Genomic DNA, 27,944 nt, shown 5'->3' with positions numbered 1-27,944 from the left:
GGTGACTTTTATGTCAGGAGATGTTTAGTCTGATTGCAGTAGACTGTCAGTCATCATGAGCCTGTTTGCGCCTTAGCAAAATTTCCCTTTTTGCATGGTAAGGTTTAGCCTAATATGGTTAATCTTAACCTTATAATGAGTTTCTTTGAACCATTTTTTTTTTTTTTATAGATGCTTCTTGTGGGGATTTGTTTGTATGGAAATGTGTTTTTGTTTTTGATTTTCTTTAATTTCATGTTATGTCTCTTTGTACATGCTTGTCTGCTCGTTAGGTTTTCGTCTCCACCTGCTCTCATCAGTGTCAACCAATCAACTGCCTCCAGCAACTCATGCCTTGACCAGGTGTGCCTCATGGTCTCGTCAATTTTGTTTTTGTATTTCTTTCCCTGGATTTGTTCAGTCAGTCGGATAATTGTTGTTATTGCTGTCATCATACATTATTTTTCTTGTAATGTGACTTGTTTTATTTTTATTTTTAAATACTTTTTGGGGGTCTCCCACACTCCTGCCTTGCTTCCCTGTGCTTGGCTCCTCCACTTCTGCCACCAACTTTATACCACGCAAAAATTTACTTGACCTCAGCCACCGTAAAAAAAAGATGGCAGAAGATGAGATATTTTACCTTTTGGTAAGCAATGCTCCCTAAATCACAAACTGGCAAATCATAGCATAGTGCAGTACATGTTCTGACAGATGTCTGACGTTTTATGATACAGTAGAGTTTTTAACCTATATTTTTTGCTCTTTTATTTAGTATTCATGCTTCAACAATTGTTTAGAATCAAAACGTCTATGCTAATTTATGGTAGCCTGTTTATGGCGTTTCACATGATATGTTAGCATAAAGCTACCAGACTTTTAATAATAAGTGATTTGTTTGAACACTTTGGTTTGAAACATGTAACGTGTAATATTCGAAAACTGTTTTCGGTGTCAATTGTACAGTAAACTTCAAATAGTAGTGACAAATAACCAGCTTGAAGCAGGCACACTGTACCTCTTATTTGGAGAATTGTCTGAGAGAGTGAGAGCAGACTGTAAGAATTACTTAATTCTTTTACCCCCAAAAATACAAATACTAAAATCCCAATTGATGCCACCAAAAACGTTAATTGACGTTAACTGCGTTTTTCTTCTTCTCTTTTCTCAATGCGCAGTGCAAAGTCTTGTGCGGCGCTGGATTGTGAATGGGGTTTGTGAAATCCCCAAAAACAAAAACTATGGCCAGCAGATGGCAACATTGTATCTCTTTTCAATGGGCTCCCAGTAGTATGAAATGACAATGAAACATGAACAATCTGATGAAATAAAATTTTCAAGGATGACGTGAATGATCAAAGCCTTTGTCACATTAAATATAATTCACAGAGCGTCACTAAACAAAAAAATATTAGTGTCAAAGTCACTGTTTTCTATTGTCACTAAAATGAGCTATTTTCAAATGGTGATGACTGAATAAGGTAGAAACATACTTTTTTTAAATGAAAGAGTGGAATCCCATCTTTCATATGGTATCCACCATGTTTATGTAGTCGTAGCACACAATATACTGTTTGCCTTGAAAGATGGACGAAAATGCTCAAAATCGGCTGGCACTAACGGGGTTGTTTTTTGGATAACGTTGGGCAGTAAAATATATATATTTTTAAGTTCAGTGTAAGACGGTCAAAGTTGACTGTGAAAGTTGGTAGGACAAATATCAATGAAAGCCCAGTTGACCTCATAACCTAAGCTTGGAAATGCTGTGCAACCTTTAGTTTTTTCCTACATGGCTCGCTCCAGTCATAACTAAATGTGTTTTGTCACACATTGCTTTTGAAGACCTACAATACTCCTTGAAGCTTCTTTCTGTTGTCCCTAATATACCTGTGGACCTCACAAATTGGCAGTAGCCCACATGAGCGAAGCAGTGCAGTGATTCCTACCATCCTTGCTGGATGATTATTGGCAGGTTTTGGGGCATTGCTGCAAAAGGGTGAGTGAATGCATTTCTGCAGATGACTGTGAGGCAGGGAAAGATTGAATTCTCACTTCAGTGTCCGTGTGTGTGTGTGTGTGGCGGCGGGGGGGAGGAACGGGTCAGTCTCCTCGAAATAGGCAGTGATAGATGAGTTACATGGAAGGAGACAGCTATGCCTGCTCCCCAGCCTGGCTGAATCAGGAAGCTGTCTGCCAACTAAATGCCTCTCTCTCCCTTCCTCCCGCCCTCATTCACACTCTCATTATAATTTCCTCCTTCTTTCCTTTCCTCCTCTCCTTACGAATCAATCGTGTTTTTTTTTGTGCTTACCAGACAACAGATCTTTAGTCATTATGAGATTGAGCTTTATATCACTGCTTAGTGAGCACTACATCCACTACAAGCATTTAAAGCGCGGGGGGGGGGGGGGGGGGGGGTGATGCTTTCATCCATTTTCCTTATGAGGCGGGACTACTGCGTCATCATTAAAATATTTTCATTATGTGCATATGTGAAGTCATTATTATTTAAAAAAGCTTGTAAATTAATATTCGTGTCACAATAGTTTGGTTAAAATGACAGTGTTTCATTTCTTCTTCAATACTACTGAAATCCCTGGAACAGATTTTCTTTCACTGTCGCCGCACACGTGGTGTTTTTGGTGAGTGACCATAAGTCCAAGGCTAAAAGTACATTGTTGTTTTTATTCTTTCTCTTTCCTTTTGACTTTTTTCTTTTCTGCCTGGGGATGCTTTTTTTGTGAGTTGTTTGGGTAAAATGTACATGAACCTTTAAAATGACAGCCTCTGCCCTAGAGGGCACACTTGAGCCATGTGACATTGTCACCTGCCATGACTTTCGAAAGAGGATTAAGTGGAGGAAAGGGGAGATGAGGAATGACTGGGATGGCAAAATATAGGAGAAAAAATGAATTACTCTATGCAAGTGTCTTTAAGAAAACATATAATTGACTATTTAATGGCTTGTAGACAAATAATTGGATCTCTGGAGTGCCTGCCCGCCCATCAAGTGTGAAATTAAACATCCACATAAATCTTTTGTTATCTGTCTTTGAGCTAGCCATTACGCATTTCCGCAAAATAACCGCATCCGCCCACTGAGTTACTTTGCCCTTGACATAATCTGCTCGGCTGTCGGAAGATACAAAGCCACTTTCAAGTGATTTCCAGAGTCTGTCACTATATGGTAGTGATGGACAAATGAAGCTTCATGAAGCACTTGTGATATTTTTTTTGACTCCTCCAGATTGCATTCTTGGTTTAAAGATGTACTTGAAATTTCACCAATTTCCATTGCACTGAGAGAGCACCATCTACAGTCGTAAAATACTAGCGCAAGTGCTTCATGAAGCTTCATTTTCTCATCACTGATCATATCTAAAAAATATATATAAACACTTTATTTGAACACACACACAAAAAATGTAAGAAAACAATGAAAATAAAATACTGTACAAATTGAGGTGTTTGTGTTTTAGATATGTGCCTTTAAGAGGCGGAGCCTTGTGGGGTGGCGTCTCAAGTCAGCGACTGTGTGAGTGTGGGTGTGAGCTATGGCTGACAGCGTGGGTGCACTCATTTACTTGTTTTACTGTTTTGACATGTTATAAACGTGACACCGTTTTGAAATTGTGACACAAAATGCACGTCTCAATTCAGCTTTGAAGATTTATTTTGCTGTTGCATGAATGCACTTTGTCACACTTGATTGCCTATCATTCAATAAAACACACAAATGCCAATGGTTAAATTAGCATTCATCTCAGCAGTCAAACACAAACATCCATGAAGGAGTCTGGAGCTAATCAGGGGAAGTTAATGCTTTACAGTCTCTGTAAAATGTTAAGCTGGGTTCCTAATTATCTTAGCATCACTTCGGAAATAAGATGAAATGATTAGGCTAATGACCTGCGCTGGTCGTCACCCTCTTCACTCGAGCTGTCATGTTCAAAGAGGAGCACTCACCAGGGTAGTGACGTCATTGTGGATATATATGACCAGCAAATGGCATGTATCACGTATTTTTCAGGCGAATAAGTAAGACGCAAGTGCAGGTTTAGTGGCCATGTAAGTAATTAATAAGCCATTTCCTCTCTAAGGAATGCTTGTTCAGTGGTCTTGTCAGTTAATAATTTAATTAGCTCTTAGTGAGAGACCTGGCCGTTGCTTAGTGTTGTGGTCAGTCTGTTTCTTGTAGTTGCAAATAGGAGAAGAAAAAAATGGCAGCCACATGGTAACTCAGCAGCTAATGGCACGGAAAAAGAATTCCTCAAGGTTTTGTTAGATTCTAGATTTGATTAATTACTGTAGGCTGTAGTCCTTCCTATATATGGCTAGAAGTGTGCCTTAATTGAATAAGAAAAGAATGTGACCGTTTTTGGGAAACAATGATTTTAAGCACTACTTCTATTATATTGCACCACAAACAACATTGCACAATTGTCAAAAAAGCGGATTGCCCGGCCACTGTAGCTACGTTAATTTTTATTTTTATTTGCATTTGTATGTGGCAAATACAAAGAAATGCATTCGGTCGTGTCACCCAGTGTGTGGCTGACTTTGGACAGATAATATTTGTATTTATTTATACCATTATTTAAAAATATTTATAAAAACTACTTTTATATCCATCAATCCATTTTATATGCCACTTTATTCCAGATGATTTCGAGCGAAAGGCGGAGTACACCCTGCACAGTTTGCCAGCTGATCGCAGTGATGCTTATTGTTGTTTATATTTTTATATCTACTTTGTTGTTCCTTTTGGAAAAGTTTAAAAATCTTGGTTAGGGTCACTTCACTCAGGACAACTTGATAAAACAGAAATAATATGAATGCATAATGAGCCACAACGGACATGAATATGAATAAACCGTAAAAAATCCTCACATAAAGAGGATTAATCGCAAATCTGTCTTATTAAATGGAATTAGTTTAATCTATGCATGGCTAATAGATTTGTGTGAGTGCACATCTGTCTTAATTAATCACCAATGTAAATAGCTTAAAGAGTTATCTGACTTAACTACCTAATTATATAGACAGCAATACATGCATCGCAAAGTTATTTGGATCAGTGAGGCCAAATCCTTTTGTTTGTCTATAGACAGAACATATTTGGATTTGACACAAAACATATAAATATGGTTTTGAAGACAACATTTTTGTGTTAACATGAAAACCAGAGAGCTGTCTATGGTTGAAATACAAGCAACTTGTAAAGCTGAAGGAAGAAAGAAAATCCATCAGAGTCATTGTAGAAACATTGTCCAAAGCCGATACGACCATTTTGGATGCCGTGAAGAAGAATCACTGGAAAATAAATGTACAAGCTCATCTGTGAAAGTTACGTCTAGGTTTTGAATGACGAATTCATCAGAATGAGAATAGGATTGCTTTATATTGGCGAAGCCAGTCTCCGGACATAAACCCTATAGAACGTCTATCCGCTTAAGAGACAACAACAAAATGAGAGGCTATAAGAGAAGAATTTCTGCATATACAGTAAAACTATTCTAAAAGAAAAAGACAACTCTGCCACTGAATCACTTCTCACATTGCCGATGCTTTTGTATGTTTCAGGCTTGCCAACGAAGAAAGGGAAACATGGGCCAAGCTGAGCTAAATCTGCCCCATTCTCCTGGCAGCCTTCAGCAGCGGATATGCTTTTGGAAGCAAACTCGCTCTGAAATATTCACCATGACACGGTATTGTCACTTTTCCTTCTCTACTAGCATTAACCATAACCATGCATGTGTTGGCGTAACTTAATCTTAGGGGGTTATCATGTTGATGTGGACGAAATCAGGCATTGAGGCTGGGGAAGTGTGTAAACTCCAGGGGGACTATTTTGAGGGGAAAACAACTTTTGGAACGCTACAAGTCTTGGAACTTTTCTGACACACTTCCTACATCCCAAGTATTTTTAATCACCATTTGACGCTATCATAGTGCTGATGATAATCAATCTCAAATCAATTGGGCAATAATTGCTGAGTCAATGGGGTAGGCTGGTTAAATATTGATAAACGTCTTAAAGGCTCATCAGGCTTTATTGACCGTGCAGGGAGACACACAGCGCTGGTGCGGCTGATGAGAGACAGCAAAGGGGCTCAGGTCATTCACTCTATTTAAGTTAATCAAAGCAAATCTTCCAACATGTACTCAAGAGGATTTATTAAGATGGTGCTCTAAAAGTTAATCAGTATAGTATACACACTAGGCTGTTTTTCAGCTAGATGAGCAAACTTACTGCCGCAGTAGTTACAACACACTAAACCAGGGCCACAATTTTTCATCAGTCATACCCTGGGGCGCCACATTGAGCCATGCACTTCTTTATAACCATATGTATGACAAAAATGCTGTTTTAGATATGGACAAAATATGTGCTTATATGCAAAATTTGTGCTCTCGATATATTTTATCTTTCATAATACATTTCTCAATGCATGTATAAAATATCTACTTACCCTACAAAGGGTTTAAAGCAAACAACAAAATAACATTTTTATTTTTTTATTTTTTTATTTTTTTATTTTTTTCCCCTTTTAACCGGTGAATAAAAATTACCCTTCATGGATGGCACAAAACTGCTAAATACTACACCAACATTAAATGCAAGAATTATTTTTTTCTTTCTTTCATGAAAGTCAACTCACTCAAAATTATATATTTTTTTGAGGTACTATATTTGTCCTGCATACCATTCCAGATCTTAAAAAAAAGTTATTAGGCATACTCATGTTGTACTTATATTAGTATATTGGGCAGTATAAAACCTGGTGTAAGCGCAACTAAATCCTGTCTGCCATCTTGTGGTGAATAGTGATAATACAACTTAAAACTACAGTTGCTGCATATTCACAGTTTGGCACCGGTGAATTCACATATTAGCGGATTTTTTCCCCAATATTTTTTCCATTTTGTTTTTTCCCCCCATTTTTCCCCACGATCCTTCTCCCTGTTTATCCCTGGTTTGTTGTGGTAAATGTATTTTTCAAGTTTGTCATTGTTTGTTTGAAGAATTTTGGGGGATTGTAAAAAAAATAATCCCCCTTTTCTTTTTCTTTTTTCCCAAAACAGTTTTTATTTTATTTTTTTAAATTTATTTATTTTTATTAAGGGGCTAATCAAAGTGTGCAGCCAGTTGACATCCTTGCACTAAACCAACATAGAAGCAATTCACCAATACATTGTAATACTTGCCTAGAATTTAGAAGTGATGATTTTACAACATATTCTCACGTCACCAATGGATAAAAAGTAAATTTTTGCAAATTTTACTCCCAATGATTGCAATGTTATTGATCAAAAATGTGACTAAATATGATTCATAACGTTCCTCTTTTTGACTGTAATCTTCAAAAATCACAATCAGCTACAGGGACAATCAAGATAATAACTTTGACACTGTAACTACTTTTCAGTGTTCAAGACCCAACTCAAGCTATGAAAAATATTAGTTTTTTCGTATTTCTAAAAGTTGCAGTCTGACTGGAACTGAAGATTAAAAGATAAGATGAACAGTGACTTTGCTCTAATTATCATGATGGCCAAACGAGCTGTGTCAGTTAAATTGTGTTCGCAATTGGCACAACCTCTGGCTGCTTATAGCAGCTACTTTCTGACACTGCGTATCAACCTGATAGATTGGATCCCGAGCCCCTCCTCGACTGATTGGCAGTTTAATGACAAAGGCGAGTGGGAGGGGGCAGTAGTGTGAAGCAAAGAAGGGCTAAAAAGAAGACAGCTAATAGAAGTTGATTTTAACTCTTAAAATTGACGCATGCAGGTTGGCCTGCTATAAAGGCATCATCACAAAAAATAAATAATTTATAGGACTGTGTCTGTAAACGTTCCCAAAATGGTCTCATTTATCAAAGATGAGATGACTGGTGGAGCCCAGTCTTCGCATAAAATGAATCTATCTCATGGAGCTAATGGTGCCTGTCCAGGCCACTTACGGTATAACAAAGGTTGACAAATATTCAAGAATCAAATACAAATTCTGACAGGAAATGTTGGTCTCCAAATGCTTTTGGTTCTCGTAGGCAGGGAGTAGCATTGGTGTCACGTGAGGTGCGGAATTTGGACCCAAAAGCAGACATGACACGGAAGTTGGGGGAAAAAAAGAGTCACAAATACAAAGTAACAACAGAGTAAAGAAACCTTGGGCTAGATACTAGCAAAATACATGGAAACAGCTAGACTAAGAAACTGCCAATGCACAATTCCACATGACAGAATAAAGGCCTATATGATTAAGTAAGATTGACGACCATAGCAACTGACAACATTACAAGGAACAAATACAAGACCATTGCAACTGACAACATCATTTTACAACCTCATTTTATACAGTGATTGGTTTTTTTTTTAATGCACCACACATACACACTCACTAATTTTTTGGGGGAAGCGGGTGGATTGGAGTAGGGGAATATCATTTCCCTCTGCTCCATCTCACCTGCTCCCAATTTTATTGCACCACACACACCTGTATTTACACTGTGTGGGGTCACATGTAGGGGTCGAGTTCGCCAGTCGGTAACAGGGTTAGTTCTCACTAGGCACGCTGGCGTGACGACCGGGACCTTTTCCCTGCTGGGCTTGGGGTTCAGGGGTGTGCCGCCTGGTAGGTGGGAGGTACTGGGGGTGGGGGGGCTGTCTGGGGGATTGGGGTCCGGTGGGCAACGCGGGCTGGGTTGTGGTGGGTGCCGGCTGTGGGCCAATGGGGTGCATGCCCTGTTCTGCAGCGTTAGGCTTGTAGCGCGAGCCGTGTCGGTTGGGGGGCGCTTCGAACTCCTGGGATTGTCTATCAAACTATCAAAACTTCAGTTAAGAGTCAATACAGAACGCTATGGACCACAACACAAGCCTAGCAAGGGCAAGAAGACTCTTTGCATGCCAAAAGGTCTCCAATGTCAAGTCAAGTTGTGCTGTGCATGAACAAGGCTGCAGAGGAAGCAGATCACACAGCACAGGCTGCATTATTAAAGCATTGTGTGGCACGAGAGCTGACAGAGGCTTCCTCTTGGCTGTCACAGGTTGTATCTTTCTATGTTGCATGCACGAGCAGGCAACCATACAAAACCAATCTGGTGAATTACAGACTATTGTGTCTTTAAAAAAAAGAAGAAGACAAAAATCATTCCCACTATGCTTCGACTTTACGCCCATTTAGAATTGCATGACAAATTTTCTTTAAAATAATGTGTATTGACACCACTCATCCTCTGCTTGAGTTGCAGCAGAACCTGCATTATTAAGTGATGAATTTGATGTCGAAAGAACCACATGAAAGACACTAAAGAAAAAGCTGCCAGGAGCTGTCATGAATATTTTCATTTCCAAGCAGCTTGCGTCTGGTGGTCTCATTCAGTAAGGAAAAATGTGAGTGACAAGCCAGACACAATGACAAACCAATCAATCAAATGCTTGCGTCACGTGAGGAGCAGAATTTGGACCCAAAAGAAGATCTGACATGGAAAAAGCGACAAAGTAAAAGTCTTTATATAAAAAAAATACAAAGTAACAACAGAGAGCAGAACATGGAAGAAAACTTCTGATGAAGAAAACTACGACGTTTTGAGTAATAATAATTCCAGCTAGGATCAGGCAAAATGTTATATGATAGAATAAAGGCCTATATGACAAAATAAGAGTGACAACATCAAGGACCTAAACCCGGTCACAACAGCTATTCACAAAAACTGCAATGGAACAGCTGCTTTGTATTATTGCGATAAAATGCGGAAGAAGACCAACACAGCTTGAAATAAAATGAATAAACAGTCACATTACTTCATTACAATTAAGCCCTAAGCTACAGGTCAAGGTGACATTGGGATGGTTAGATTTTTTTCCCCCCATCAACCTGCTGCAATTTTAGTCCTCAAAGTGGACCTGGGAGTTCTCTTGTCTTTATAAATTAGTAGGCCTGCAGGGGTTATTCTACAAGGCTGGCACTAATTCATCTTTTGTTCTATATTGAAACTTCGAGGGAAAGGGATTTTGTCTTACTCTAAAAGTCTCCCGGACTAAATATTTAAAGAGCAGTTTTCCATGGAATACTAATTCATCATCTATTTATAGCCCCCTTTTTTTATTTTTATCACTTCCTGGATAATGTCTTATGGCAATACATTTTCTTCATACTCGTATGAGAAGAATGCTGAATGAATACAATATTCAGGCCCCTGCTTAGTCAGTGTGTGTGTGCACTCGCTTTAGAGTGGGGGCATCAAGTAACCATAAATAACCAATACATGGTGGTAAACCATAGTTGAGAGATTTAGGTTATAATTAGTTCAGTTAAAGAATGGGTGTTGTGCCGGAGTGACAGGCCAAAGCAGTAAAATTTTGTAAAAATTGCATGGGAGAGGATGAGGTGCAATCATTCTCCATGCATGGAGGGTGGGGTCTCCTTGCAATGACATTCTGACATGTAATCACGTTACAAAACTTCTAACCAGCCAACCAGTTGAACAAATACAGTTTACAAAATTATTCAAGGGCATTTTTTTTAAACATTTAAATCTGGATGACATGTAAATACTCCTTCATTGCTTGAATCCTGGATGAGCTTCTCTTTAAGTATAATCACCTTGGTTGGCTTTATCGTTGCTTTTTCTTGTGGCTCAACTGGGCTTGAGCTTCAACAGCTTCCAGAAAGTTCTTTCCTTGAACTCGTAATCACCTTGTGGAGCACTTGGGCCATGTGAATGAGTATGCTATGAGAAAAGGAAAATCACATACATAAGACTTGAGATTTCACAGCGTGCCTGTTTGAGCCTCATGTTACACACGCTCTGTAAAAACAGAACATTGTATTTGACTTTTATTTAATTAATTAATTATTATTATTCATAAGATACAATGTATTTTCTTAAAAACAGCTTTAGCTATAGCTTAGTAGATTTTGACCTACAGTATTTTTTTTTTGATTATTTTTAAACACTCCCCAAAAACTTATTTATACGTTTTTATTTAAAGTTTTTTTTTTTAAAGTCAATCCTTCTCTTCCTTTCTTTTTCTGTATGTGGCCCTCAGCGGAATTTTTTTGGACATTATTGCAATAGATTATGTGATTTTTATTTCCGTCAGTAACTTCTAAATACATTGTTGCATTCCTTATTAAATTAATATTGATGTGCTGTATCCACAGTATAAATAAAAACTTTACAGCCCATATGTTATGTAAAACTATGCATATTCATACTATTTTACCACCAAGTCCCGACCGAATCCATTCGAAGGGATTACTAGTTGTACTTTTACTGAACAAAACGTCATAGTCCAAAAATCATAATGGTAAATGGAGTGTACTTACATAGTGCTTTATCAATACCGTGGTTTTAAAGGCCAGTAGTGAAGTAATATCAAATGCAATGATACATTGCCGAGATGGGCTTTGTTGACTGATTGTTTCTCGTTAAAACCCAAAAATGTAGATTTTGTTTTAATACTTTGTCCTTCACTCCCCAAAAACATATTTATACGTTTTTTATTTAATGTTTAAAAAAAAGTTGTTGCTTTTTATGCTAGAGCATACAGAAGGCTTTGATGCAGCTTCTGACCTGAAGAGGTCGCTTAAAACAATGGTAGTTATTACAAAAAAGGGCCAGCAGGTGGAGTATAAGAGATCAGTCAGGGCCATGTTGTAACAAGCTCTTTTTATTCGGGTTTGTGAATAATGATGAAACGTGGCTATATTCTAATGCTAATTGCTGCAAAACGGAAAAAACAAATGTACTTTTTTTTCCTGATGGAAGAAGAGACTCTAATCTTTCTTTTGGTAGGTTCCATGTTTTTATAGCAAAAGAACACAATTTTCTGTGGGCCTTGCAAAATCAGTCGAAATCCAGTAAAACAGCCGGGAGCGTAGGAGGTTGCTTCAGTGAAAATGGCTCGGAGTGAATGAGTTAATAGTTCAACATAACGCTCTGTAGCCGGCTAAAAAATCCCATATATGTACAAACACTTCGTTGACTCTCGAAGAGATAAGTGCACAACCCTTGGGTTAAGGTTTGGCTTATTCTATCTAAGGCAATATACTCCACTGTTTCTTACGAGAAGTCCAATGAAAATGTATTTATTTACCTGTCACCGATAGAGAGATGAGTATGTCAAACTGCATGGGAAAGTTGTGACTTAACTCAAGATTTCCCCAAAGACCTTCACTACCAGGTTCCACTGATCTCCCACTTAATTGCTCTTTCCTGTTAAGAGGTGTTTTCTGAAGTGCAGAAAGAGGCTTGGGTTTTGATTTGCTTTTAACAACCCCTCACGATGCCACCTTTTTTTTTAGGCAAGGCTATATTAGACTTTAATTAATTCTGTGGCTTGAAATACTCAAAGGTAATGGCAATTCAGGTATGCAATGCACAGCAGAGGTCTGCAGGGTGGCAATTAATAACGTGGCCTGAGTTGAAAGTGGAGGCTTGCCATGCGACACCTCCAGGGTTTCACTTTATGAAATGTCAGAGGGACCCTAAACTCTGTTCATTGTTTGGTAATAGCAATATTATACTACTTGGTTACATTTTAACTTATTTTAGAAATCTTAGTCTTAGTAGATTTGTGGCTACCAGTTTGCTTACTGAGATATACTGCTTACTACTTGTCCTCGTGGTCATATCCAAAAGTGTATTTCTAATACTCTGTATATTATTTGGTTGATAATTGTAGGTATAGGAGTGATGTGTCTCCGCTGGTCAGTAAATGTAGACAACGCTGAAGAAACTTTATCGATCAAACTTTTTCTGTTTTCCACTAGTCATTCATGAACGTGAAGTACTCGCAAATGTGCACATTCTTTTTCCCTCCAGTGTTTAGATTGGAATGATAATATAAATGTAAAACTTTCACTTTAATAACCATTGTTTTAAAGTTTATGGTTGATGACAGATCAAATAGCACGGTTTGTGTACTCTACTTTCATGCCCAGCACAAGTTTGGTGCAGCAAAGCACTCTAACTCCGCAGGAGGTATGTTAGACCAATGTTGGTATTTTCCGAGACTTGCACAAGTGTAACAATAATGTGTTCAATGTTGTATTATGTATAAATGAAATGCAATGACATACTGTATACTACCAGCGCCAAAACCGAGACATGCTTCCAGCATGTGTAGACTTTAGACAACGGTCCGCCACCAAAATGTCAGATGCGGCGGGCATATGTCAAAGGAAATACTCTTGTGTACGCAGAAACGGCCAACATGGTGCAGAGCAGGCTAAAACAGTATTTTGTGTACTTTTGATTAGTTTTCATTTTGTTTAGACTTTTATCTATTTATTTATTTATTTATATTTTTAAATCCATTAGCTTTGGTTAGTTTTTAGAACAGGTTTGTTAGTTTTTATTACTTTTTGATTTTTTAATATTTTTAATATTAGTTGTATTTTTTTTTTTATATATGGAGTATTTTTTAACTGCAATGTAAAAAAAAGTCACTATATATATATATATATATATATATATAAGATTTAGTTTTTGTTATTTCATTACTTTTAACTATAATAACCTTGACGAGGAGAGATGAAGCAAGAAGTCTTGCACTGACACAAAAATCAAGATGTGGCTGTTTTTACACACAGCCCTGCCATCCACAAAAATAGAGGCCTGTATCTGTTTTTAGTTAAGAAACAGTCTTCTGTAAATGGCCCTTCAGTCATGTTGTCATAGCTTGTAGCACAACCAAAAGGAAAGCACAAGCAGGCTACAGGATTAATGAGATTATGAAAAATACAGCTGTGTTTGTCAGGATGTGCATGAAAGAGAAATGACTGGAATAACAAGTCTTAACTGAGTTAGAGCCAGAGCAGCAACTTTGTGAGGAAAAAGTGAAAGTCAGGGGCTATTGCTATCTAAGGAGTGTGTTACACGAAGTGAGCCAAGCTGGGAGGGAGCAATGAATAAAATGGAAGTCGGGCTGAGAATCTGTTGGTTGAGGACTCCTTGACAAACAAAATGGGGCAAACAAAAATTGAGAGGTTTGATCTCTGACTGACTAAACAAACAGTCCACAAACTGGCAGTGTTGGGATGAGTCATGTTATGAAGGAAAACCAGTGATGACAGGATGGGGAGAGAAGCTGCTGGCAAGGTAGAAGGGTCAGGTGTTCATTTCTAGATTACATTGCTTAATTAAAGATAAACCTATATGATCATTTATGAGCAATTTGCTCTCTGTTAGTAAAGCAAAACAATATTTTCGGAAGAAGAAATGTTAACATTTAGAATGTATTTTGAGTGTATAATTGGTAAAGTCCACTGAATGACAAAGTAGCACAAATCAAAGGATGATGTCTCATAATCAGTATTACTGGAAAACCGACAAAGTAGTACAATACTTAATGAGTGTGGCAGTGTCTATGAAAACCATAGTCCCACAAATGGACATACAGTAATTTACAGTGTCATCATTTGCATGCCTGCCTGCATTCACACACTAACTCGGGCACACATTCTTTGTGGTTAATTTCTCCAGTTACAAAGATAGCGTTATTGATGTGATGGGTCACATTGCAATTTGGAGGCAATTAAAAGGTAATGAATGTACTCAAATGAAACCTATGCCTGGAGGGCAGCAAGATGATCTATTTGCTTGCATGTGTGTGTGTTCGTGTGGCTTCCAGATAGGATGAAATGCAACCAAAGTTGCTGTCACTATATCCCTGCAACAACCTCATTGTGCTTTCTGACTAATTGTATTTTAAAGTTGTCAATAATGGCCTCTGCAGCTTCCTTTAGCCATGGCTTCTTAAAACAAACAGGCAGCATTTTTTTTTTGTTCCGGTTAAGCAATTGCCCAGTTAGAGAAGCGTGGAACTGCCAATGTGGAGTCAACATTTTTGACTTGAAATATATTCAAAGTTATTTGCAAACACGTTTAAACGTATTTAAATCAATGTAAATAAAGTATGTTTGAACGTACGTTCAAATGTATTTGCAATTACGGTTAGATGTATATAAATACGGTTAAACCTAAATAATACGGTTAAAGGTATGGGCAAGTACTCTCAAACGTTTGCAAGTACGCTCAAACATATTTGCAAATATGTCTTAACGGTATTTGCAAATACATTTAAACCTATTTTCAAACTGAAACCGTCAACACATTTCATCTACTGTATTCGTAGGGCCTAACAACCAAACCGAAGATGGACAATTTTTGTATGGCTCATTCAGCTCTCCCCAAGGAGACAATGTCTGCCACTGCAAAGGAAAAAGGTAGCGCAGTCGTAGTCATTTTTATGTTCATTAGATCTCTCTAACCTTAGAAACCTAACCAGTCATTACTTCCTAACGGCTCTCCTAGGTGTTTTTAATTAGTGAGGATTCCTCGTTATGTGAGGCAGATGGCCCAATCCTCGATCTTTTGTTAAAGTCATGCTAATTAGGATTCTCACAGAAGATGCATCCAACCCGAATCCTTAATCAGTGAGACTGCTTAGCCAAGTAATAAGAAGCCTGATGTGTGTCCTTAACAGTGCTCACCTTGAAACTTGAACATAGATACCAGTCACTTAGTGTGTGTTGCAGACAAACGTGTACCATGAGAGAAATAATCCCTAAAATTGTCATGTTCTTAATAGATTATATTCCTTGGTCACGAGATGTTTTCGAGTTACAGTAGATATGGTTCCAAACAGATTAGCAATCAGTGACTATCAGGTCGTCTGTTAAATAAACCGATGGTTGAGTCGGAAAGGGAAACCAATACGCAAGAGATTGCTTGATAACTTCTGTGGGTCTGGAAATGCCGGCACATGAAACGTCACACATGTCATTCTTTTCTGGTCGTTCCAGCACTTTGAAAGCACGACTTTGCAAAGATATCTAAAAGTTCTCATCTTATCTGAGTCCAGATACATCCTTTTAAACAAGCACAGATGGTAAGTATGGCCTGACACAATTCTCATGTTGGCTTCCTCCACTGAAATGGTTTGAGGGAAAATAATGTTAAGTTGGGGTCTCAGGAATAATCATGAAAGTTGTGTATTATTACAATAACAATGTGGGTTCATATATTGATTTATCCTCTTAATGTATTTTGTTCAGTGAATTACATACAGTAAATTTAATTCACTGACTTTGGACTCTTTTCCCACTTGCTTATTCCCATTAGTAGTCTTTGATAGAGGTGGGCATGGTGTCAGCAGTCCGTCACTTACTACGTTACATTCAGGCAATAACCCTTTTAAAACCAGAATATTGGAAATATAAACGCGCAAAAACCCAAATATGCTCTTATTCGGGTTTTTAAAACCCCCGAATAAGTTACTCCTTTCATAACCGGAACTCTTGCTCATATAAACGTATTCGGAATACCTCGATCAATCGGGGCAATGTTTTTCGCTGTGCGCATGCTCGCTATTTTCTTCTTCGTCTTTTTTTCTTCTTCTTCGCTTATTTGATTTGAAAGGAATCTTGGTCTATGTAGTCACGACTTGTATGTATACAGCTCTGTCCTACTTGCTAAAGGAGCCTCCCTTGAATACATAGATTTCTCTGCTGAGTTTTCACATTATTTTGTCTCTACGGCGAAAACGCCACAGTTTGTGCCTATATACACATACATTGTATAGTAAATACAAGTATATAAGTCCGTGCTTCTGGCATGTAACCCACCGGAAATACTCAAGCCGTTTTCAACAAACATGACGCTCACAGCAAAGAACCACACTTCTGGAGCGAAGAGGACGTGTTACTTCGATTGTTTCAGAAACTGGAATTCTGACCTTAACCCGAATATTGACTGCATGTAAACGTAATCACTGACAGATGCTCGTTTTGCTGATGAATGATGAAAAAGTGACAGACTAAGCACCAATGGAAGCGTTTTTTTAAATAACATGACAGACTGATCGTTACAGTTTGGTTGGGCTTGTAAAAGTTGCTCATTAATGATGATGGAACGGTGGCAAGGGCGCTGACAAATGACGGACCAGCAAAATTTCCCATCACTGCTCTTTGATAATAAACTTCACATCATACTGGTTCTCTGCTTGTCAAGACTCAATTCTGGGTTACCTTTTCTATGTCAGTTGTATGTGTTAGTTGGAAATCTGAAAAAGCAGTAGAATGCAATGGAATGTCTTTAAGTAAGACGATACAACACAAATCTGTGGAATTCAGCCACATTGATACTCAAATGTTGCTTACTTTGGAAAAGTACACTATGTATAAATCACCAGACTTTCCTAGTGTGCAGTCAATAATGGTTCAATAAGTCCTCAGTGCAGTAATGGCAAGAGGTGGGTTTTAGAGAAACAATCAAGACTGGTGTGAACGACAGTTTTACAATACGACTTTCCTTTCTCCATTCTGTGACGTAACTTTTGCAACAAAGTTATCGGTGCAAAGTTATTTTCCTTTTGGTCAAGACACTGCTCTTTTACTCATTTTATATAGCATCAGTCACTGTTGTAAAAGAGCTCAAATGGCTTTTTATAATTATAGAGAATAAGGCACCACTTAATTCAATTTGCTTTGTGATAATAAGACAGGGTGGGCGGAATAGACTACCTGAAACATTTTCATAAATCTTTATAATGAAGTTCACTCCTTTGTTGGCTTGAAATGTCATACATTGAAATCAGAAACATGGTCCCATTCTTGCCTACCAATTAATCTTTAGGTTGAACTCTTTTCCGTTCCTGATTACATGAACTCGTAGACACTCTAGATCTCTCATAAAAGTACCGTCTTTTGGACCAGAAACATTGCACAAGCACTGACGTTCGCACAGTTGTAGTGGTAAAACTTCATTGCTGTTAGGGTCATTTTCAGAGGAGACACAATGTATGTTTTACAGAAACTAAAACAGTTACGAAGTGTCGAGTCAGTGATATTCTTTTGTCAAAATAGCCCAAGTAAAAAAAAACTCCCCCAATGCCTGTACTGTGGGGCGTGTTATTACTATTATTATTATTTATTTATTTTTTACTTTTATTCTTTGTTGATCATCGGATATTATTTACACTCCATGACATCTAGATTAAGAAGATGTATATGTGTCCTTTTAATTTAAATCCTGTAATAATTAGAATATTGACAAGACAAGTTTGAGATCAAATGTTATGGGGTGAAGCAACAACTGATATACAATAACAGGATGCCAGCACAAGCACAATCCGCTTTGCCCGTAGTTCAGCCACAATAAATAGCCAGGGCTCCTACCGCATTCATCATATCGATTTCTCTTTAATGATATGCGCTAGAAAGTAATTTCCTTGTCTCTGCCTTGTCAGCGGTGACTAATCAAATTTTCTGGAGTCAACCTATTCTATACCTCAAGGAAATGCTTGGCTATAGGTACCGGTTATCCGAGTGCCACAGAAATTTCGAACAACTGCAATCTTTCTCTCCATGCAGAGCTTGAATATTTAACTATGTGCTGTGACTGTGTTTTCCAGGAAAAACTTCACATTTGAAAAGATTCATCATAACTGGGATCACAGATTGTTTAAGAAATATTTGTACTTCTAACCTTGACCAAGTGAATTTAAACATCTAATCCATCATGTTGTATTAAAGGTAAATGCTAATTGCATTGGCTCATTACTGCTTGTTACGGCAGTTCCATTTATGAAATGTCATTCAAAGTAGTGTACCCACAAGCCAATCGATGTCAGCTGTCTTTCCGACAGAATGTTTTATTTGCTGTAAATACAGAAACAGAGCAGTATGGATTGGGGGCAGCCAGCTGGACGCCCACATGTGGTTTTTTCCTTCTCTGGGTGGTGGCACTCTGGAAAGGCATTGATTATTGCTTGGTGTCCAGTTTCGCGGAGGCTGTCTAAAGCTATGACTAAGGCCTACCGGGGCCAAGATGTTTGGAGTAAACTCATGACCTTTGAGGTTGGTCTAAGACCATGTTATCGATAGAAGCGCAGATATAGTTACTTACCCGCTGGAAGCTGTCGTTATTCAATAACGGTTATTTGTCTGTAGACAACATTGTGGAGACGCAGAGAGGTGCCACACCATGGCACACAAGCTATTTCACTAGTAAATATTCTGTGTTGTGTATTTTTAAATGTTATATTTCACTTGTAAACAAAATTATTTTGATCAAGTGCTCTTGCATTGCTTACATTTTGCTTTATAAAAACGAGTACCTTTTTATACCATCATATCTTGTCTATCAACTACTTCTACATTTCTCGACATATTCAAACCATTGCAACTTCAACATGTTCCCAAAATTCACACTTCACGGGCCATTATTTTTCTCATTCCTAACTTTCAAGGTTTTCCCACAATTCAACATTTTTCACGCCCAAAATCCCCATCCATTTTGATTGTGACATTGAAAAATTCACTCATTCAGAATTTACACTGTTCAGCACAAACATGCTTGCAAATTTGTTCAAACGTACTTGCAAATACGTTGAAACATATTGAAATATGTTCTAAAGTATGCATATTTGCCACTCAAAAAGTTTTTACTTAAAAGTTCCGCACTCTGCTGCTCTGTCTATCTAGTGAGTGTTGTAAATTTGATTCAATTTCTTTTTCCAAATTAATGATACTGTTTGGAATTCATAAAGTCCTCCAGTAAACCTAAAATCTAATTTTGTATTTATGCAATAGTTGCGACATTTCTCTGTCAATAGTATCACACTTCAACCTGTACTGGGCTCCCTGCAGAGCAAAGGGAAGGAGGGGGGGGGGGGGGGGGGTAGCATAGTGTGTTTTTCCAAACAGCCTGCTATTCCCACCCACATCTGCACGCTGGTTAACACTCCAATTTCTCTTTGTAGATGTGGCTTTGGTGAATTTTCCTAAAATACACATTCATCATTGCCAAGGGCATAAACAATTATCAATCAGCTTTAACCCAGTATTCCACACAGGAGATTCTCAAGCAGCTTGCAGAGCTGCTCTGCTATTTTCAGTGGGTGATCATGTGTGAGGTTCAAACTAGCCGCTTGTGATACCTGACAAGTTGTTCACTTTAGGATCATAAATTTGGTTTTACACCTCAGTTTAACTTTGTCGATGTCCTGTAGCCAACATTTGAATTAGACGACATTCACTTGTGTCTAAATGTGGCTGCTAATCACATGCGGTTTGAGGACCACCGGTTTATAGACACAAGTGCTATTTTGCAACTCAATGAAATGGTTAACTGTGTACACAAAATGTCATTTAGAAAATGACATAAATGGGAGCGGATGCACACAGTAAGGGACACATTGTCTAATTGCCTCGCTTATAATACTCTCCCATCATCTCCCTTGTCATAAACGATGAAATGCCCAAAGGCAAAGAGTTATGACAAGTGAAGGCCCGTTTTAACATAACACACCAAAGGGCGTTTGTTTAGCATGCACATTGCTTTGTTGATTTTCAACGTATTGGCTCATCAATAATTCAACGGTGATTCTACCGGCAATTATAATGATGAAGACATCAAAATGTAAAACAGAGGGCTCTGAGTTCTGTTATTGAATAAGAGTTGTTTGCAAAACTACAGACAGGACAGACTTTTAATTAGTAACTTTGTAGAGTAGCCAGGAAGAGCAGATTGTCTGCTTGCTCTTTTGGGGTATTCAAAGAAATGGAAATAGAGAACTAGAAACATAGCTACAGTATGTGAATAATGCGTAATTTATTGTTGTTAATGGAGTTTAATGAGCAAATTGCTTTCAATGAATTTAGACTGCAACGGTCCATCTGTGAAAACTGGGGTGGGGTGGGGTGGGGTGGGGGGGCATGATTTTGATTAAATTATGACTTGCTCATTTTATAATACATGAAGAACTTGGTGGCCATATAAAATGTGTAAACACCCATCAAATTATCAGACGATTGTTTCTCTATTTTGATTAATGACATTGTATGTAAAATTATACTATATGTTTTGTACATTTTTTAACATAATTTTGTTTTTCACATTGTTTCTTCCTCTACTACTACTAAAAGGGAAATGCAAACTTTTAAAAACCCAATTATTATGCATTAACAGTAAAATATGTATAGTGTAAAATATTTCAACTCACAGCGCAGAGAAATGACCCTAATGCATGGAATGCAGGTGGTTTGAAATCCATGACTCCTTCTTGTGATTGCAGCTCCAAGTCTGCCTTTCAAATCCGCCAGCACAATTTGTCTCAGTTTTTTATATTGTTTATTTTATTGTTGTAGCGCAGTTTGATGCAAAACCCTTCAACCTTTACCAATGTTTACACATGATCAGCAGGGCACAGTGTCAGTTAAGAACAGTACCAAAACACAAACTCTTGACTCAAACAACCACATTGACTTTGGGTTTCTTTTAAGTAGAATGTCTTGTCTGACCTTTTTGGGAGATCTTGTTTGAGTCAGGAATGTCCTTGTCACTATTCGTTATCATGGACCACTTGGCGTATTTTAGCTTTTCCCCCTGTGCACAAGGAGAAATGTCCTTACTTGGGAGTATTGAGAACCAACACAAAGCGAAGAAGAACCTTTCAGAACAAATACTAGACAGAACAGAATTATAATACATATTTTATATAAATTCTGAAATTAATTATTAGAATTCTAACCTGTTTTTCTTTGTGCCGCAAATTTACAGTATACTCCCCACATTCTACAAAGTATTTTGCACTATAATTGAATTTAAAACCATTCAATACACACAAAACACTTCATGCAGAAAAGCTAACATTTAGCTCTTTTTCCCCTCATTTAATTCAATGACAAAACAGAAAACAAGTACGGTGCTATTGATTTTCTTGTAATTTATGGACATCTTATGTGCAAATGTCACCGCTCCTGGTGCCTGCAGAATATGTTATCTGTTAATGAAGACATGCTCCAGCATGGTTCGGTGTGCAAGGCCTGACAGTCATTCTATGTGATCACAGGCTTTAATACCTCCTTTAATCAACACAGCTTGGCCCAAGGTATTGAGGGCATTCGTCTCACCTCGCCAGGAACACATGCTGGCAGCTGCTTTGCATATCGGGCCTGGCGAATCGATATGTTATTAGAGAACAACCTGTTGGAGGCATGTCAATTAATTCTGGGTTGTCAGCTGCCTTGCTTGCACTGTTTAGCAGGTCTGAAAGAGTGTGGGTGGTGTCATTTTAACTTGCCTGTGAAGGATCACTCCACTACAAACTGTACTGTGGGTTGTATTGTGCATATATATATATATATATATATATATATATATATATATATATATATATATATATATATATAGCAACTGACAACTTTATCATCACTGGGGACAGCAACTGCATAGCAACTACAAATATCATCACCAGTGGCATAGAAACTACATAGCAACTACAAATATCACAAGGAACATAGAAACTGCATAGCAACTGACAACTTCATCATCACAGGGGACATAACGGCATAGCAACTACAAATATCAAAAGTGACATAAAGTATCAACTGCATAGCAACTGACTACTTCATCATAACAAGGGCCATTGCAATTGCATAGCAACTACAAATATCACAATGAACATAGAAACTGCACAGCAACTGACAACTTCATCATCACAAGGGACATAACAACGGCATAGCAACTTCATATATCATCACAAGAGATATAGCAACTGACATCAACATCATAACAACAAACCCATGACCTCGTCAAAAACAGTCACATATGACCTAAATACCCCAAACCAAAACAGTCAAAACAAGAAAAGTCCTGCCGCAAAAGCTTTAATGCCCTGAGAATGAAATGACTGAGAATATTCACAATGCATCGTTCTCATTAACGTCTCTTCACTCTTTGAATCAATGCTATCCTGAGCCATGCTCTATTGATATGTGTGTCTTTCTCTCTAACAAACAGGACAATTACCTCAGAATTTGACATTAGTGATGTGCAGATCGATACTGAAATATTGATACCTCCAATACCATATCCTCATGTTCTTAAAATCGATTCTTAAGTCCAAATATCGATACTTTTGATATATGGGCCATTTGAGGTAATGTACAGTATATCATTAACAGGAACGCTGTGGAAAGAAACTCAACTATTGACACGCTTAAATGATGATGGTTGGTGGGAACTACTTTTTCTTCTGCCTGGCTAAATGCATAATGCTAGTCAATATCTACAGTAGACACAGTGAAAGAGTCAGCATGGAGCTATTTTACGTCCACAAATAGCCAAGATGCATATTATGATGTTTAGGGTAAGGAGTTGCACCCTCACAATAAACCTTGTGGTTAAATAACACAATAAAATGAAAAGAAAAAAAACACACACACTACCCACCCACCCCCATATATTTAAGATCCATTATGCCAAATGACAAGATCTATTCCTCACAGTCTGAAATAAACGTTGAGGATTTGAGGGCAGTTTGTTGCCATGTTCTTTGTTTTTGTTGGCTTTGTTTTGATTAGATTAAGCTTTCCCCCCATTTTTTTCTGTATTCGTTTTTTTGTTGTCGTCATTTTTACTCGTTAGGTTTTTTTTCCCTCCTGCACTTGTACTCTACATTGCTGTTGATACTGTTGTCACTAGTCGCGTCATGGTATGTTTTTGTCTCTTGTTGTGAGCCCATTCCCTGTGTTACTTTGAACCTTGTTTTTTGGAGAATGTTAATGTAGTGTTTTGATTCTTCCATGCACTTTTTTTTTTTTAAAGATGAATCCTGCCTTGCCTCTCTGCTCCTCCATTTTTTTTTTGCCTTAACATCACCATCCCTGATATTAGCCTTGATGTTTATATACCCACCTTCAAAACCAACCTCTCTATTCCTTTCTTTTGTTTATTATAGATTGCATCTTAATAATCATGTATCTGCATTGTCCTATTTTGCTCTCTGTCTTACCATTTAATTCCTTCCTTCCTTTCATACCTTTCATTACCTTCCATACCACCACACTGCATCCCTCAGGGGATTCTTCATCCTGCTCAAATGCAGAACACCACTTCTTCCAAGACGCAGATAGGAAGCTACTAATTGTCCCCAAGGAGAAGTCTCAACCTTGAATGATAGTGTCAGAATGAGCTTTACCCGAGTCACCCTACCAACATTTTTTCTTCTTTGAGGCATCGACTTCCATTTTTTATCAAAAAGGTTGTGAATGTCATTTTTAGAATATCAGAAGTAGGATTTACACAATTAGGATTTTTTTTTTAAATGACCAATCACCATTGAGGGATCAGCAAATTTTGGAAAAAAACAATAACCGATCACCAATTTGATTAGTAGATGAGAAAAGTATCTATTTTAAAAACTTTTTTATTAACTTGACCACCGGCGTTCAGGGGGATAGCGACTGGCCAAACCCACAAATAGCGGAAACCCACATAACTGAAATGGATGGGGGTGGGGGTTAAAATAAATAAACACCAACAAATCTTTAAAAAACACTGATAAACATTAAATCTAACATGTATTGTCGTATCTCGTGGAGCCGATCAATGACGTCCTTAATCAATAGGGCAATTTAAGACATTTCAATCGATCACCATTTTGCGTAAAAAATGCAAAATATCAGGCGCTCCAGCCTATCAGATTGGTTTAAATAAGTATAAATAAATAAAAAGATGTCCCTGTTGTTTCGACTGTGTTACATTTGTATTTGTATACGACCATAGTGTCTATTTTATTGAGGTCATTAACTTCTTTTAACCACAAGACTGCATCTGTTGTGTCATTTCTTGGCGGCACACTGCAAATGTTTTCACCATAGGAAATGAGCAGGCTGCAAACAATTTCACTGTGGTAGGCAGGCGCTGTCTTGATTTTCTGAAAATAGCTTGATTATTGCGCATTGAGGAGAGCTTGAATGGGGTGCGGCAATCCATATGCTACACTTAACAACCAATGGAGTTGTGATTCAGAGATCTGGAGCGAAAAGAGCTGACGGTGCTCGTCCACACTCCTGACTTTTCTCAGAACAGCAGAGGCGCGCAATAATCGACCTATAATTATTGCCTGTAAACCATGTCATGAATTGGCTAGATCCAAAACATTCATATTCAGTCAACTATGACATTGACTGTAGATACTCATTCACTGCCATTGACGGCTATAGACGTCAAAAATTAATTTGAACTATTTCTATTAGTTTCACATTTTTTCCCACTTTTGTTCACAAGAGTAGGAAAACCTAGAAAAAAATTATTGTACATTTAGAACAGATATAAAATTCCTGATTAATCTTGAGTTAACTAGTGAAGTCATGTGATTAATAAAAAATAAAAAAATGAATCGCCTGATGCCCAAAAGAAAAGGAAAGATGATTAAAAATTAGGGGTGTCAGACGATTAAATTTTTTAATTGTAATTAATCGCATGACTTCAATAGTTAACTCACGATTAATCACAAATTGTATATCCGTTTTAAATGTACAATAAAAAAATCTAGGTTGTCACACTCAAAAAAATGTGAAACTAATATAAATAATTCAAATGAATTTTTGACATCTATAGCCGCCAATGGCAGTGAATGAGTTAATTACTTTTACCAAATTCAGTTTTTCTTTCATTGCTTCTTACTGCATAGCAGATAATGCTAATTACATAACCATTAAAATCCAAACATATTTTTGGTCAGCTCTTGCTAAATACATTTTACAGTTTGTGATCCCTATTATTTATAATGGGCTCTTTGGAAAGACAGCTTGTTTACTCAGCAAATGATCTGACCAGAAACTTCCCTTAATGGAGAATCTCTAAAGCTTTTCCAGCCTCTCTTTGCATGCTGACTCCTTGACATGAACAGACATTGACTTCAGCACAATTTACTGTACTTTGGAATCTAACCAAAGTAAAATTTGTGCTGGACTTGAAATGATTTACTCTTGATGTTATTCACAATGACTGAAATAGAAATAATCTGTAATTGTTATTATTATTATTATTTTTTTTTTTGTGTAGATAGACAACTTACTTATGGAATAAGAAACAAAATAATCATGGTGTAAATAATAATTAGTAGTCAAAAATTAAAATAGACTAAATGTAAATGTAGGGTCTATATTGAAGACACAATTTACTTATTTATTAAAATATATGCAATTCTACACAGCATGATGAAGCACACACTAAAAAGAAATGTGAGCACTTTCACATAGTCATAGAATATACTGAATAAATACCAACAACTTCAGAGCATTCCACTTTTGATTTATTTTTTAGATGAATTTTACGGAGAAAGCAAAAAGGCTTACCGCTGTATATTCTCATGACCGGAAATAAACAAATGGAAAATAACCTGGAACAGATATATACATTTTTTATTCCAGTCTTTTACAGTGACATTGATTTTCTTAAATAAAAAAAGTCATTTCTCGTAATGGATCCTTTCAAATGTGTAGTAATAATAATAGCAAAAACAATAGCAATTATTTAATTGAATACATTTTAATTTGACACTTTTCTCTTTGAAAGTTATTGCATTAGGCTGCATAACTAATGACATGTCTTAAATGCTTGCTTTTGTTGTTGTTGTTGTTGTTGTTGTCATGAGAGACATGATAGCGATACTGCATTTTGAAAATTAGGGATGGGCAAGTCAGTATCGGGCCAATGCCCGGCCTTATTTCAAGGTTATCGGCCTCTTGTGACTATTTTACAATCAGGAAATAGTAGTTCTAAATTTAGAAGAATAAAAATTTGTCATTCATTTTATGCAATTTTAAGGAAAATTTCTATACTGTATTGGAATATACAGGTCATTATTAAAATTATCCGTCATTGTTTTTTGGGGGGGAAATTTTATATATCAGAAATATTATTGGTATCGGTACTTGGTTTTGGTATAACTCAAGTTGAGCACTTATACTGGTATAGATCTGAAAAAAGGAAGTAAAAAAATAAATAAAGATTGGTTCATTATTAGTATGTATTAATTATTTATTTTTTGGGCTGCTGTGTTCAAAATGCACAGTATTCTCCTAAACAAGTGAAGTCTACTCAGATGTCACTTTACATTCATTGAAATGTTGAATAATGCAATAGTAGTGCGATTTTTAGTGTTGCTTTTTTAAAGGCCTGCAGCACACTGAGCAACGTGACCAAATGCAATTTAACTGCTGGGCAACTGTTGTGCGGGATTCAGTATCTATTTTTAATGACCGGCTGACCGTTTGCAATTAGTTTTGCTACGATTCGAAAATTTGAAAAATGCCAGTTGTATCAGATGACCTTTCACAGCAAAAATTGCATGTTGGACAGTCACCACCAAGCTGTGCCAAGCTTCCGATAAATTCGGCCATACTGTATCTATCCTATTTTTACTATGGCTGCAGCACGTATTCATCATAGTCTTAGACACATTGCTTTGAAGCAGGTGCAACTTGACCTCATTCAGATGCCTAACGTAAAAAAGATTGAGAATGAAAAAAATATATTGCTATGGAGGAGTCATATTTGTCTCTTTGCTTTCCAAAGACCCCCTCCCTCACTGGTGTCACCTGGAAGCTTACCGCCAGTCAGCAGCCCACCTTTCTGGAAGCCACAGATGAGCGCTGTTCAGACGAATAGCCTCAGGTGCAGGCCGCCATGAATAGTCAACACAACAATTCAGGATTCTTCAAGGGAGCTTGGAAAATCTCTCGACCAACTTGGTGTCCCACTACGGGATCCATCCATAAAGACTCTTTAAACCCAATATGAAAGGGTCGGACCAGGAATGCCTCTGGGTTTAAGTTAAGGAAAAAAAAAATAAGGCACTGTTAAACCTTAGCTGCTGTTTGGAACGGAAATACAGCATAACATAAGATTTTATAGGGTGGGATGTCCTTTTGCATGAAGTAAATCTCTTCAATAATGAGCAATTCTGGATCATTTGTGTAAACGACAATGATTTATTTTCTCGCTCATTTGTCAGCACAGCACGCAAGGAGTGTATCCATTTACAGCACCATGATATGCAGCAGTTTACAATAAATACAAGACAAAGTGCAATTTCTGCAGAAAATGCGCGGAAATGCTGAAAAGATTTCAATCCATGTGCTTATGAAGTATTTATTG

The 27,944-nt window shown here is 37.4% G+C and overlaps 1 long non-coding RNA gene across 1 annotated transcript; it reads left to right on the top strand.

Moving 5' to 3' along the window:
* Positions 1-209: 209 nt before the first annotated feature.
* LOC147155695 (uncharacterized) lies at positions 210-27,702 on the top strand. Its single transcript, XR_015091941.1, has 3 exons — positions 210-342; positions 5,563-5,687; positions 27,363-27,702. It is a non-coding gene; the product is annotated as an uncharacterized LOC147155695 (long non-coding RNA).
* Positions 27,703-27,944: the final 242 nt, after the last annotated feature.

The sequence above is a fragment of the Leptonotus elevatus genome, chromosome 21 (genome assembly GCF_054856555.1).
Source record: "Leptonotus elevatus isolate MCC_2025b chromosome 21, RoL_Lele_1.0, whole genome shotgun sequence".
Classification (NCBI taxonomy): Eukaryota; Metazoa; Chordata; class Actinopteri; order Syngnathiformes; family Syngnathidae; genus Leptonotus; species Leptonotus elevatus.
Note: the sequence above shows the minus strand (reverse complement) of the source record. Positions and strands in the feature narration are given on the sequence as shown.